A 14,633-nucleotide genomic window follows, 5' to 3' on the forward strand; every position below is an offset into this window, starting at 1 on the left:
ATAGCTTTCATTAGCCTGGCTTGGGTCTTCTCTTCTTTTGCTAATTTCGTAAAGTAGAAGATATTTCTTTGAAGTCTTCATCCTTTCCTACCATAGGCATTTAGTGCTATTAATATACTACTAAGTCCTGCCGTATTGGGCATCTCACAATTTTCTTATACTGTGTTTTCATTTTCATTCAGTTCAGAATACTTTTTAATTCCTCTTTGGGTTTCCTCTTTGAATCTTGGGTTATTTAGAATTGTGTGAGTTAGTTTCCAAATATTTAGAGCAATTCCAGGTTATTTTGTTATTGTTTTCTAATTTAATTTAACTGCAGCCAGATAATGTATTTTATATGACTTGAATTCTTTTAAATCTTTTGAGGTTTGTGTTATGGTTCAGAATTTGATCTATTTTGGTAGATATTTTGTGTAGGCCTGAAAAGTAGGTGCAGTTTGCTGCTCTGTTGGGTTGAATGTTCCATAACTGGCCATTAGGTCAAGTTGGTTGACAGTATTGTTCTAATCTATGGATTTACTGATTTCCTGTCAGTTTGTTCTACTAATTATTGTGAGAAGAGTATTGAAATTTTTGCCCACAAATGTGGATTTTATTTTCTCTTTCAGTTACATGAGTTTTTTCTCTGTGCATTCTGAAGCTCTGTTGTTGGTACAGAAATATTAAGAACTGTTATATCCTATTGATAAAATGACTCCTTTCACAAAATGAAATTACCTTCTTCATCCTGGCCAATATTTTATCTTGGACAAAATTTCTAAAAATTCATGTTTTCTCATATTAATAAAGTCACCCTAGATTTCTTATGATTAGTACTCACAGGATTTATCTTTTCCAACATTTGCTTTTAACCTATTTGTGTCTTATACTTAAATATATTTTCTGCAAGCAACATATAGTTAAGTTGTACTTTTTCCTTTTTTAACCAATCTTCCAGTCTCTGACTTTTAAATGGATTATTTAGAACATGTAAATTTAGCATTATTATTGATATGATTAGGTTTAAATCTATTATCTTGATATTTTCTTTCTATTTGTCCCATCTGTTTGGGATTTCTTTTTTCTTCTTCTTCTTCTTCTTTTTTTTTTTTTTTGCCTGTTTTGTGTTATTTTATATTTCTTTATGATTCAAATTATCTCCATGTTGGTTTATTAGCTATAACTCTTTGTTTTATGATTTTAGTGGTTTCTATTCTACATCTTTATCACAACCTAGCTTTAAGTGACATACTACTTCAAATAGAGTATAAAGATCTTACAATAGTATACAATTGTCCCTTGAACAACACGAGTTATCACTGCATGAGTATACTTGTAAAAGAATTTTCTTCCACCTCTGCCAGCCCTGAGGCAACAAGACCAATCTCTCCTCTTCCTCTTATTCCTCCTCCTCATCTTACTCAAAGTGAAGATGAAGAGGACAAAGATCTTTATGATCCAGTTTCACCTAACAAATAGTAAATACATTTTCCCTTTCTTATGATTTTCCTAAAGATTCTTTTTTCTCTAGATTACTTTATTGTAAGAATACAGTAAATAATATATACACAATAAATGTTAATTGATTGTTCATGTTATCAGTAAGGTTTTTGGTCAACGGTAGGCCATTAGTAGTTAAGGTTTTGGAGAGTCAAAGTTAAACATGAATTTTTGACTTGGCAGGAAATCAGTACCCCTAACTCCCATGTCATTCAAGGGTCAAGGGTACTTCCTTTTCCCCCTCCTAATTATGGTGTTATTACTGCCAGACATTTTACTTACACATGTTATAAAAGCTTTACTATATTATTATTATTTTTAAAAACTGTCAACTGTATTTAAAGAAAATTAAATCATTAGAAAAATACCCTCCATATTTGCTAATGCAGTTGCCATTTTGGGTGTTCTTTGTTTCTTTGTGCAGATCCGTATTTCCATATGATACCATTTTATTTCCAACTGAAGGAATTCTTTTTAATGTTTCTTATAGTATAGGTTTGTGTGTGATGAACTCTTTCATTATATGTATTGCAAATAGTTTTTATTTGACCTTCATCTTAGATCTCTTTCCTAGATATAGAATCATAAGTGCACTATTTGTTTTCTTTCATGGTTATAAGAATGTTGCCCCACTGTCTTCTTCTTTGCATTATTTTGGATAGGAAATCTGTTGTAATTCTTACTGTTTTATCTATGTATTTAACATGTCTTTTTCCTCTGGCTGCTTTAGTATTTTATTTTATCATTAAAAATTTATCACTAGCTTTGAGCAATTCAATTATAATACGCCTTTTGTGATTTCCTTCATGTTACTTATTTTTTAGTTTTCTTGAGATTCATGGGTGTGTGGCTTTATGGTTTTCAGTCCTTACTGTACTTGGAATTTTTCAGCCATAAATTCTTTGAATATTTTTTATGTTCCCAGCTCCACTCCACCATTCCTGTAGGGACTCAAATTACACATACACCAAGCCTCTAAAAGTTGTCTCACAGCTCACAAATGCTGTTTTCATTTTTACAAATGTTCTTTCAACTCTGTTTCATTTTGGATAGGTTTATATTACTATGACTTCAAGTTCACTAACTTTTTAAATATAACATAAATGTTTTATGTTTAATGTATAACCAATTATATCCAGTGTATTTTTATTCCATACACTGTAGGTTTTTCTCTGGGATTTTGATCTGTAGGGTTATTTAGTACCTTCCATATTTTTATGTAACTTTTAAACTATGTAAAGTTATAATATCTGTTTCAATATACTGGCCTGATAATTCTAACGCCTCTCACAATTCTGGATCAGTTTTGACTGATGTATTTGCATCCTCATTATGAGTTGTACTTTCCTGTTTCTTTGCATGCCTGATAATCTTTGATTTGGTGTCAGAGACTGAATTTTTTCTTGTTGGGTACTACGTATTTTAGTGCTTTTACAAATATATTTGAGTTTTGTTCTCGGATGCAGTTAAATTACTTGGAAACAATTCCTTTTGAGTCTTGCTCTTAAGATTTATTAGGTGGTATTGAAGTAGTTATCAGCCTAGGGCTATTCTCCACTATTGAAGCTAGACCCTTTTGTGTACACTTATCAAAAGCCCCGTGAATCATACATTTTCTCTCCAGTTCAGCTGGTGGAAACAGGCACATTTCCTAGCATTACATGAGTGTCAACTATTGTTACTTTTAGTAATTGAAAGTTGTGCTTTCTGCAGCCTCATACATGCAGTGATCAGTACTCAAGTGAATTCTTAAGGAAGATGCTCTGTAGATATATGGAATTATCTCTGTGTTCCTCTCTCTCCTCTCTGCAAACTAACTACTTTGAATTCCTGAAACACTTGGCTATATCTCTTCAATTTGGAGAAGAACCCTCTGAGCTCCATCTGGGTTTTCTCTCCCTAAGTCATGGACTGGAAATACTCTGAAAGCAGCAATCTGGGTCAATTGTAAGATTCACATAATTTATTTCCTATTTCTCAGCAAACATTGTCCTTGTTGCCTGATGTCCAACATCTAGCAAACAATTATTTAATACATTTTCTCCTTATTTTTATCATTTCAAGTGGGAGGATAAATTCTATCACTCTGTTCAGTTAGAAGTAAAGTCGCAAAAAGACATTTGGACATGACAAAACAACTATAAACTAAATTTAAGAGGAAACTAGTTAACAACACTCAGAGAGAATTTTCAGGAGCCGCATCATAGACAGAGTTCCATTCGGAAACATTTATTCAGCTGTTTAACGTAGCTCCAAGCTCTAAACCCAAATAACATAGAGCTCCAAAGAAGTTTGGCAGTGATACCTATGCTTACTATACCACGAAAATGGAAAACCACGGATCAAAAACCTCATGCCATCTTTCAACTGTTCCTGTTAAGCAGCCAAAATTGGAATCCTGAACCTTCAATCCCCTCATCAGCACTACACTTTCTCACAGACAACTCCAAAACATAGCAGAATTTGGATGGAGATTAGCAGAGGTGCAATGCACACTGTAATGTTTAGAAGCTTAAGAAATAGCATTATAAACAGGAGTAAAATTTGGAAATATACTGGTTGCTGTGCATGTGGTTGGGAGCAAAGGAAGGAAAGCAAAAGATGTGTTTTAATGTAGTAACTACTCAAATAATTTAAATCTATAGTCTGTTGCTTTATAACTGTCAATTGAAATGGAAGATTTCATCTCAGTCTGGGTTACCACTATAAGATGTTGCTGCCAAATACAGTAAATTAAAGTATAATCAAGCTGATCTGTAGGTATATATCCTATTGTGATAAGAGAGCTAGTGCCCAGGAAGACGGAACTAAAGGATAAGTATATTGTACATACTCTGCTTTCTGATAAAGGATCCAACATGTTAGAAAGGGTGTATTCAAAGATTAATAAAATTAAGACATGATTTACCCATGAGGAATACTAGGGCAGAATAAGTAAAAATTATAATAAATTTATTTTCTTGCTTAAGAAAAAGGATACAGGTGTTAACTAAGAATGCCCATTGTTAGAAAAATATGCATCTAAATACATTTACTAAAATATAAAATTTTGGGAAAATTTAGATTAAGCACATGTCTTTTCCTCTTTTTCTCACTACTTCAAAATGACAGCAATTTAAAAAACTAAAACCCCTAATTTTAATGAGACCAGCAGAGAAAACAACATAGGAGAAAGATATTTTTGAAAAATTTTAAAGACGAAAAATGAAATGAAGAAATATAAATAAATATTGGCAACGTTCTTGACTAATCAGAGAAACTGCAGTATGAGTGCAGGCTGATTTGGATTCCGAAAGCAAGAGGATTGATTTAGAAAACAGTTAATAGTAAGAGATGAAAACAATTACCAATTTTTGATAAAGTTCAGATCAAGCATGTGCCTTTTCCTCTTTTTGTGGATACTTCAGTAACAAAATAGGAATTTTTAAAAATATAACCTATAATTTTAATGAGGCCAGCAGAAAACACAATAGGGAAGACATATATTTTACAAAAATTTTGAAGACAGAAAATGAAATTAAGAAATAGAAATAAATATTGACAACATTCTTGAATAATCAGAGAAGTTTCAGCTTGAGTGCTGGCTGAATTGGATTCCTAAAACAAGAAAACCGATATTTTCATACAGAATCTTTGAGAGCCTTAAGATTTGAAGATAATGAAACATTGAAAGAAGTAAAAGGATACACACAGGTCTAAAGTTAAAACAATGGTTCTCAACTGAGGATGGTTTTGTCCCCAGGGGAACTTTCTAGTAGTCAAGGTCGGGGGGGGGCGGGGAGGGGAGTTCTATTGGCATGTAGTTTACTGGCATACAGCCAGGGATTCTGCTATAAATCCTGCCATGCACATATCCATCCCTCACAACAAATTACCCAGCCCAAAATAGCCATAGTGCCAAGGCTGAGAATCATGAATTAGAGTTATTCTACATAGAAACTATTTAGATTTTCAGGTCCCCTTTCAACCCCACTCAGCCAGCCAAACTAATCCTACTCCATAGTGACATCAGTCTTATTGTCAAGAATAACTGAAATTAACCAACTCCATAATGTTGGAACATCAACAATTTGTTATTGGGAGAGGTACAAGGTAGACATGAAAGGATTAAGTGAAAGTCTGTAGAAACCGCCTCTCCCCTTTACCACCACAATTCCCCTTCTACAGGGTTTATGGAAATCTGGAAAGCTGGGAGCCAGAGTTATTTTCCATAAAGAGAAAACTGGCAGAAAAAAACTACAAAGATAAGAACTCTAGAACTAATATTTGAGCTTTTAACCACTGCAAAGAAAAGCTGTATTGCTGCTCATAAACATGAGGAATGGCCATTTTGGAAAAATTTTACCATTTCTCCACAGAATAAAGCAGATGGCAAAATTCATCAAACATATATGCAAAATATACAACATGAATGACAGAAACAAAAATAAAGGACGAGGACGAAAAACAATAATCCAGATGAGGAACCAAACAATGCAGGGAATAGAGGTAGAAGAAATCATCAACTAATAACAATTTAATAAAATGCCTCTGTTATCCTCAGAAGATAAAAGTTGCATTCATTAAAAAATATAGAAACAACAACAAAGCCTAAAGGAATAAACAATCGGTGAAAGAATTCTTAAATATTAAAACTATAGAGCCAGGCATAGTGGCATGTGCTTGTAGTCCCAGCTACTCAGGAGGCTAAGGTAGAAGTATTGTTAGAGCCCAGGAGTTTGAGTCCAGCCTAGACAATATACCAAGATTCTGTATCCGGAAAAAAAAAAAAAAAAAAAAAGCTGGAAAAAAATCTCAACTAAAAGATTAGAAGAGAAAGGTAAGAATATACTTCAGAAAGTCCAATATTAATAATGAGGTGATTATTATTTTATGTCTAGTAGATGCTCAGCAAAAGTTATTTTGAGTAATTGTAACTTTGATGTTTTTCTAGCATTCCTTAGCTTACAACAACAATAATATCAACAACCTTTTGAACACTTACAATATTGCAGGCAGATTGCTACAATATTTTATACATATTTTCCTATTTGTGAATAAATTACCCTGTGAGGTATTATACTTCCTGTAGACAAACTAACAGATGTCTCTAATATAAAAGGGAAAGTAAGTGACTTAACCTGAAGTAAAATTGAGGGTTAGTTGAGGAGTGTCTCCTCAACTAAATGGTATAAATTCCTGAAACATTAGGATTATGTGCCGTAATTACTGGCCACAGTATTAACTATGGTCTGAACAATCTAAATCTACCTAAGTCTTCACTTACTTATCAATAAAATGAGCATAATAATATCTACCTCATAGGTCTGTTGTCAGGATTAACTGAAATTATTAATGTAAAAATATTTAGCATCATCTCTGGAACATAGTAAGTGCTTGGTAAAGATGAGGCAGAAGTATTACTCTGTATATTTCACACTGGTATAGAAAAATAGTGGGCAGGAAAATTCATCAAATGATTGATAGTCAAACTTCTTTCAATCCTTCTAAAGTACTTGATGGATGTGGGGCAGTACTTGCAGAGTGAAAGGGCCAATTATTTGCAGCTTGCCCAAAGATCCCGTAGGCTTGGGACATTTCTACTCTCTCTTCTGCTCACTTCAGCTATGCAGCCCCTTTTCTGAATACATCAGGGGTGCTCCCACCTTATGGTGTTTGCATAGGCTGCTCCCTCTGCCTGGGTCTCTTCCTCCAGATTTCCACATGACTAACTCCCTTATCTCCTTCAGGTCTCAAGTGAAATGCCACCTTTTCATTTAAAAGTCCCTTGGCTGCATTTCCAAAATTGCAATTCCCTTCCTTAATTTGGCACTCTCAAAGCCTTTTACTTTGTCTAGTTTTCTCCTGTAGCACTTAACTTAGTAAATAAGTTTACTTATTTTTATACTTATTGATTGTTCTTTCTCTTCCGACCCCCCAAATCACTTTACAATGTAAGCTCCAAAGTGGTAGGAATTTTCATCATTTTATTATTTGTGAAAATACATGAATCTTCATTTTACAGAAGAATTTAAACCTTAGAAAGATAATTACTTATTAAAGGTGGTGCAGTTACTGATAAGGTTTGGCTGTGTCCCCACCCGAACCTCATCTTGAATTCCTAAGTGTTGTGGGGGGGGGCCCAGTGGGAAATAACTGAATCACGGGGACAGGTCTTTCCTGTGCTGTTCTCGTGACAGTGAATAAGTCTCACAAGATCTGATGGTTTTAAAAACAAGAGTTTCCCTTCACAAGCTCTCTCTTTGCCTGCCGCTATCCATATAAGATGTGACTTGTTCCTCCTTGCCTTCTTCCATGATTGTGAGGCCTCCCCAGCCATATGGAACTGTAAGTCCACTAAACCCTTTTTATTTTTTACCCAGTCTCGGGCATGTCTTTATCAGCAGTGTGAAAATGGACTAATACAGTTACTAAGTGGTCCAACGCTGAAATCCATGTTCATAACCCCTATGTTAAATTAACTCTGCTTATCATAAGCTACAAATATAATAATAGCAACAGGAACAGTGCTAGACTCAGTGAAGTTTAAGGCATGGCCTATACCTGTAAAGAGTTGAAAGCACAGTGGAAGAATCAGCCAAGCAGTCCAATTGTTATTTTGTGAATTTCTTTGCTAGCACTGATGTTCACTAATGTTTGCTTCATATTGTCTTGTAATCACACCCAGGACGTCATCATTTTGGACTATGCAGCAAAAGTCTGCTGGCCCAGGCTCTGGAGCAATGGTGGATATGGACAGTCAATTGGGTGACAAATCTCACAATGAATTTGGTAGGAAGGTTACTGACAACAGGAAAGAGTACAATCCTGCAATAATTACTCTAGTCAGTTTTCTTTACATTAGGAGATGAAATTCTATGAGGGTGAATTCAAGGCATCAAATAATTCATATATGATTTCTTGCACATGTGTGAAAATAATTATTTTGTGCTTAAAGGAAATATGAAGCATGATTTCAATATTGATAAATTATATAAACAGTTTTTATTAGTGGTTCTCTATATAATGGTTGCCATATTTTAGGTAATTTGAAGCAACACTTTTAAAACAGTAGCTATATAAATACATGTCTTTATATGCACTCATCTGTCTGGTGGGAGAGAAGAACTAATGTTCTATAGATTATATATTCTCTCAAAACTCACTAAAACCCAATGAGGTAATGTTGATATTGCTAAACAAAGTAAAAATTGAGAAAGCAAACTGAAGAATGTAGGAACAGGAAGTCTGTCCCGGAAATTGAGTGGTAGTTCAAGTGTTTCATTTGAGCAGAAAATAAATATAAATGAGGGCAAAAAGAAATCATTTCATCAATGCATACATTCTTCCGAAAATTCTTTTCTTTCCTAGTGAACATCATAGACTTCTCTTTTATAAAAGTCTCTAACTCCTCTTCTTACTTTCTGGAAAATTTATTCTTTCACATTGTTTTATACATCCACAAGGTATGCACCCTGTGAGTTTTAAAAGGTCATACTACACTAGCAATACCTCCCAGTTTCTACCACTTTTTCTTTCAGAATTGCCATCACTAACCAGCTATTGTATACTGAATGATATCTGCCAGTCTGTCCCTCTCCCCAATCTGTTTAATAAACTGCTATCAAATTAATTTTCATTCATTCCAATTCTTTTTTTCTTTTCTTTTTTTTTTTTTTTAAGAGACAGGATCTCACTCTATTGCCTAGGCTGGAGTGCAGTGGCAGAAACATAGCTTACCATAACCTCAAACTCTTGGCCTCAAGCAGTCCTCTTGCCTCAGCCTCCCAAAGTGCTAGGATTACAGGCATGAGCCACTGTGCCTTACCTCATCTACTCTAATTCTGATGATAATACTCCTACGGTAAGATGGTGAGAATGAAACACCTGGGTACACAAAAGAGGATGAATTTTCTGTAAGTAAAATTAAAATAACAAAATTCAATTAAAGTTGTTTTGCTTTAATTATTACCAAGTACTAGCAATTCTAAACAAAGTTTGTGATACAATACTCTTCCCCACTGAGGTAGATTGCTTCCATTGCCTCCCACCTACTTGGTACACCTCTGTGTCACTCCTGTGCTCAGAAATATTCAATAGCTTCCTCTTGCCTAACTAGTGAAGTCCAAATACCATGAGGTGGTTTCCACATGTCTCTCCAGTCTCACATACCATTACTAACCCTACCTCAGTGATAACCCCAGAGTTTCTATAGGAAGGACATGGTGGCCAAAAATATTGCTCAGGGATTTATCTTACAGTTGCGTTTGCACATCAAACATCCCGCCCTTACTTAGAATATAGAGCAATTTTGCATGGCTTTATGAAGGAGGGGAGTGGATGTGGGGGACTTGATGCTTGCCAAGCAAATTTTATACTCTACTGTCTATACAGTGGCATATTTTCTGCCAATAACAATAGTCTTACTTCTTTCTTGATATTCATGGCTTTTTGTTTTTTCACTTTGTCCTACATTAACTTCTGTTACAATTTTGAATAGAAGTTATAAGAGCAAACTTCCTTGCTTTGTTCCTGATGTAGTGGTAAAATATTTAACATTTATTGTTAACATAATATAAGTTGTAGGGTTTTTGCAGATGCCCTTTTCAGTTTGAGGAAGTCTCTTCTATTTCTGGTGGGCAGAGGGTATTTGTCATGAAAGTGTTTTGACTTTTTTTTTTCAAGTTTTTTTTATCTATTGAGATGATTACATGGGAATTGTTTTGTATGCTGCTTATGTGGCGTACTACATTAATTGATTTTCAGATGTTAAACTAACTTTGCATTCCTGGGAGAAATCCAATCAGCCATGATGCATTACCCTATTATATATTGCAGGATTCCATTTGCTAATGTGCTGTTAAGGTATTTTATATCTATGTTTATATGGAATATTCTAATGGGCTTTTCTTTTAGTGTTTTGTTAGGTTAAGGGATTAAAGTTAGGTAGCCCTCAAAAATGAGCTGAGAAATACATGCCCCTCCTTGCTTTTCTGAAAGAGTTTTTGTAGAACTAATGTTATTTATTCCTTTATGTTAGTGGCGAATTCACCAGTGAAGCCATCTGGGACTGAGATTTTCCTTGTTGAAAGGTTTTTAGATATGAATTAAATGTCTTTAATATATGTGGGGATATTTCTATTTTTGTTGTTAGTTCTGTGTTAATTTGTTCATTTCATTCAGGACATCAGATTTATTAGCAGAGTTGTTCATAAAATTATATTTTTTAATGTTTATAAAATGTACAATGACACTGATGCCTCTTTTTAAAATTTCTGATGTTGCTAGTTTGTGTTTTTGATGTTGGTAATTTGTGTTTTCTGCTCAACTTTATTAACCTTCTCAAAGGACAAACTACTGAGTTTGTTCATTTTCACCATTTTTTGTCCAATTTCTATTTGATTAATACGCATTCATGTTTTATTAATTGTTTCTTTTCTTCTACTAATTTTTCATTGTTCTTTTTTTCTTTCCCATCGTCAGTCTTCTGGGTAAGAAAACAGCTTCACTCTAATGTCCTGCCTGCTACTTGTTGACCCGCACATTTTCCTATTCATCCCTGCTCATTTTTAGTTCCTTTCTTCCCAGATTCATAAGAGACTTAAACTCCCAGAAAAATGCTGGGGCTAGGGTAGGTAGAGTAAAAGTTATGCTTGTGTAATTGAATATTGTAATGAGTAGGCAAAAAGTGAAGGAAGGATAGACATTGATGGGCAAAATAGATTGAGAAAGAGGGAGAAATAGAAACCATAACCTACAAAGACAAACAACAAAAGAGCTTGGACTTTCAGTTTTTTTTTTCATGTATTTCATATGTTCAGCTTAAATTAGGCAGTAAAAGTCAAAAGAGACTCCAGGGGAATCAAGATCAATGGTTATGTGGCCACACAACTCTTGGATCTCTCTAAATCCCAGGATAAAAGCTGACAGAACTAAATAGCAACATAACAACAGCAAGGCCATTAAAAATGTTTATAACAAAACTAGGTGACCAGCTGTGCCCAGAAGCCTCCCAAAAAAAGAAGGTAGGCACACACCACCAATAGTCACAAAACCTGCATGGCATTAGCCCCTGTGTAGGAGGAGAAAGCAGATGATAGTAAAGGGGTGTTGGACTTTTGAAAGACCTGAATACGGGAGAACCCAAAGTTCAGTGAGCCAGTTTGAAAATGGGCAACTGAAAATAGGAGAGGTTCTGCTGATCCAAAAGCCAGTGACTGCAAGAGTTCTGCAGTGGGAACTGAAGAGCTGAGGGCAATCTAGCTTCCATGGACTCTCAAAACTCACTGACCAGGGCACACTTCCACGGCAAGGCCCCACGCTGAGGAGAAATCATTGAGAGTGGATGGGTAAGGGTGGTTAAAATAGGATATACTTAAAGATAAAAATACTGAAGTTAGGATGGGTTTCTCAGTGACAATGAAAAAAAAAAAAAACCTCACATAGCTCATTTAAACATAGTAATAATAAATAATACATTTCAAGGTTAAATTCAATTGAACACTTCCTGAGTGTTTCTGTTATTCACTCTAATACATATCTGGATACGCACAGTGCCTGGCATATAGGAACATCCCTATATGTGTTTGGTGACTAGATGAATTATTTACAATTAAATGCTATATCACTGAAATATTTTTAGGAGATATTGTCAAATATAGGAGTTATAGAAATCACAATTTCTACTTAGTTTTGGCAGAGAGTTAATTATGACTTCTTAAAAAGAGAATGTTTACCCCAAATTGTCCTCCAATCCAGAAAAAAAAGAAATAGTACACATTCATAGTTTTTAAAATATTTGACTCAATAAAGCATACATGCTATTTTTAAATACCAAAAAATTTTGAATATACAAATCTATAGTCAACATCTGTTCCATGTATTCCAAAGTTGAGTCTTTTGATTGCCCACAACCAAATGCACCAGACCTAAAGAATTAAAAGTCCCTAAAGTTAAAGCCTAGGAATCCTCATTTTAAAAAGTTCTGTTGATGACTTTTATGAACACTAACATTGAAGAACTATTGCTTTAATACTTGCTACCTACTCTGCCACTGCACCAAGTCAATCAATTCACAGGGATTCAGTCTTACTCTCATTTTCTTCTTAGTTATGCATCTCATCAAATTGTTCGTAGGTCCATCACTGAGCCTCAGAGAAACATAGCCTTTCTAAACTTAGCCAGTATTGAAGCAGTTATACCTCTAAGCATCTGAATATAAGTTCTAGAAATAGACTGATTTCAGCAATACGATTTTAGAAAAAGCATTTATGAAATATCTAATCATTTGCAACACTGCTGGTGCTTACACAAAAAATTTTTATCTATATTTGTCTATATTTATACAGTATATTTTACTTACTAGGAGACTTAGCCCTAAGATGTAGATTCTGAGACTTACTTCCTATTTCTAGTACAGATACGATAACTTTTCTCCTTAAGCTTCTGCCTCTCTAGAGAAGAAAAGTCCACATTAATGTAACAGGCTACCTTTGTAAGGTACTCATTCCACTTCAAAAATAAATAAATGAATCTGCAGTGGGTTCTGCCACATATAAATGTCATGAATTGGAGAATGCCAGGTGAATAATGTGCATCATAATACTTGTTTCCATTTAAGTGTTTTGTGATACTGCTGTTTATCATCTTGCTCAGCTGTCGAAAATATTCATTTGAGAAGAAAAGCTTCTAAACTGGTGTAAAACCAAGATGTCTTTTCTTTTCCATTCTACAATGCCTGTCATTTGTCAGGCTGGTATATTTTTATAGCTCCCTTCCCCCTCCAAAAGGCATTTCCAAGAAACTGCTTTTTAAACTTCCCCACGATAATCTCTAAGGAGTGTACAAAAAGGTAAAATTCTGAAGCACGCTCAAATAAAACTATAGTAGGAAAGGAATATATTTTTTCTCAATCTTTTGAGTGTTCAAGACAGAAGGAGTGTAAAGAGGTTCCCCACATACTGCTGTTCCCAGCAATGGTTACATACTTGAATGGTTTTAAGAGGAAGCAATGTAATTATAGTCCTTCTAGTTCTCAAAGGGGTATAATTTCACACTGCATTATTCTCTCTCTCTCTCTCTCTCTCTCTCTCTCTCTCTCTCTCTTTGGCTGGTTTAGGTCTATTTCGCTCAGAGGATATAAGCTCTAACGTGTAAAAGATGCAGGTAATATATGTCACCATGTTGAATTAGAGCATTTCATAAATGTCATCTGAATGGCACAACCATACAGTGTGGTCTTACTGTAATTTGCTGCAAAATTAATATAGTAGTTATTAACAAGATGGTGTTTTGACTTTATCAAAATGAAAGATCTCACAGTAGCATTTATTTCTAACATGAATAAATGTATTTTCCATGTCTATAGTTAATGTTGTATAAAGATACACTTTCAGAAAAGTTAACTCATTTGGCTTAACTATCTTTTTTGTTTTAGTACAAGTGGTAAAAGTTGCTAGGAACTTACATAGGATAATGCCTGCTTAATATGTTAGTTAATTGAATACTTGAAAATATAAATTCCAAATATATTTTGAGCAGAAGGTATCCATCTGAGATGATAAGGAAAACAAACAAATCAGGTTTTCTAAAAAGTAACTTTACAAAATATTCAAATTTCTAGGTTATATATGTAAGATAAGTGGAATCTCTATTATACATTAAGCACTAAGGGAGGTACATTAAATCTCTAATATCAACCAAATCTCTATTTGAGGAATGTGTTGGTTCCAATAAATTAATTTGTTGCTCCTTTATATGAACATTACTATTTCCTATTTAGGAATTTTGTTTACTATTTAGGACGAAATTAATAGGATGTGATACAACAATTCACAAACAAATGGGTATATTTCCTTCCTACTTTTGGATAGTGTAAGTAAATACCCAGTTTAGCAATCAGCTGTAGGGTTCCTCTTAAGTGTTAAACCCTATGCTGAGTGCTAGGAACACATTTTTAGGTGGGAATCCTATGTCTCTAACATCCAGCTGGGCATGAGCTTTGGAAATACACAAGTTTTCAATTTCTGCACAACCTCCTTATTACTTGTGTGATATTGGAGGAGTTACTTAATTTCCAAAAGGCTAAGTGTCCTCAACTTTACAGTGGATAAATTAATAACTGCTTTACCAGCTTTGGTAAGGACAGAATTAATGAACTAGAATGCTTGGCATAT

General features: G+C 34.4%; 1 protein-coding gene across 2 annotated transcripts in view; it reads right to left on the minus strand.

The window, feature by feature from the left end:
- Window positions 1-14,633, minus strand: part of LOC105493520 (usherin) — a 789,359-nt gene that overhangs the window by 625,832 nt on the left and 148,894 nt on the right. The window lies entirely within an intron of this gene.

Source organism: Macaca nemestrina, chromosome 1, assembly GCF_043159975.1.
Source record: "Macaca nemestrina isolate mMacNem1 chromosome 1, mMacNem.hap1, whole genome shotgun sequence".
In the NCBI taxonomy this organism is placed as follows: Eukaryota; Metazoa; Chordata; class Mammalia; order Primates; family Cercopithecidae; genus Macaca; species Macaca nemestrina.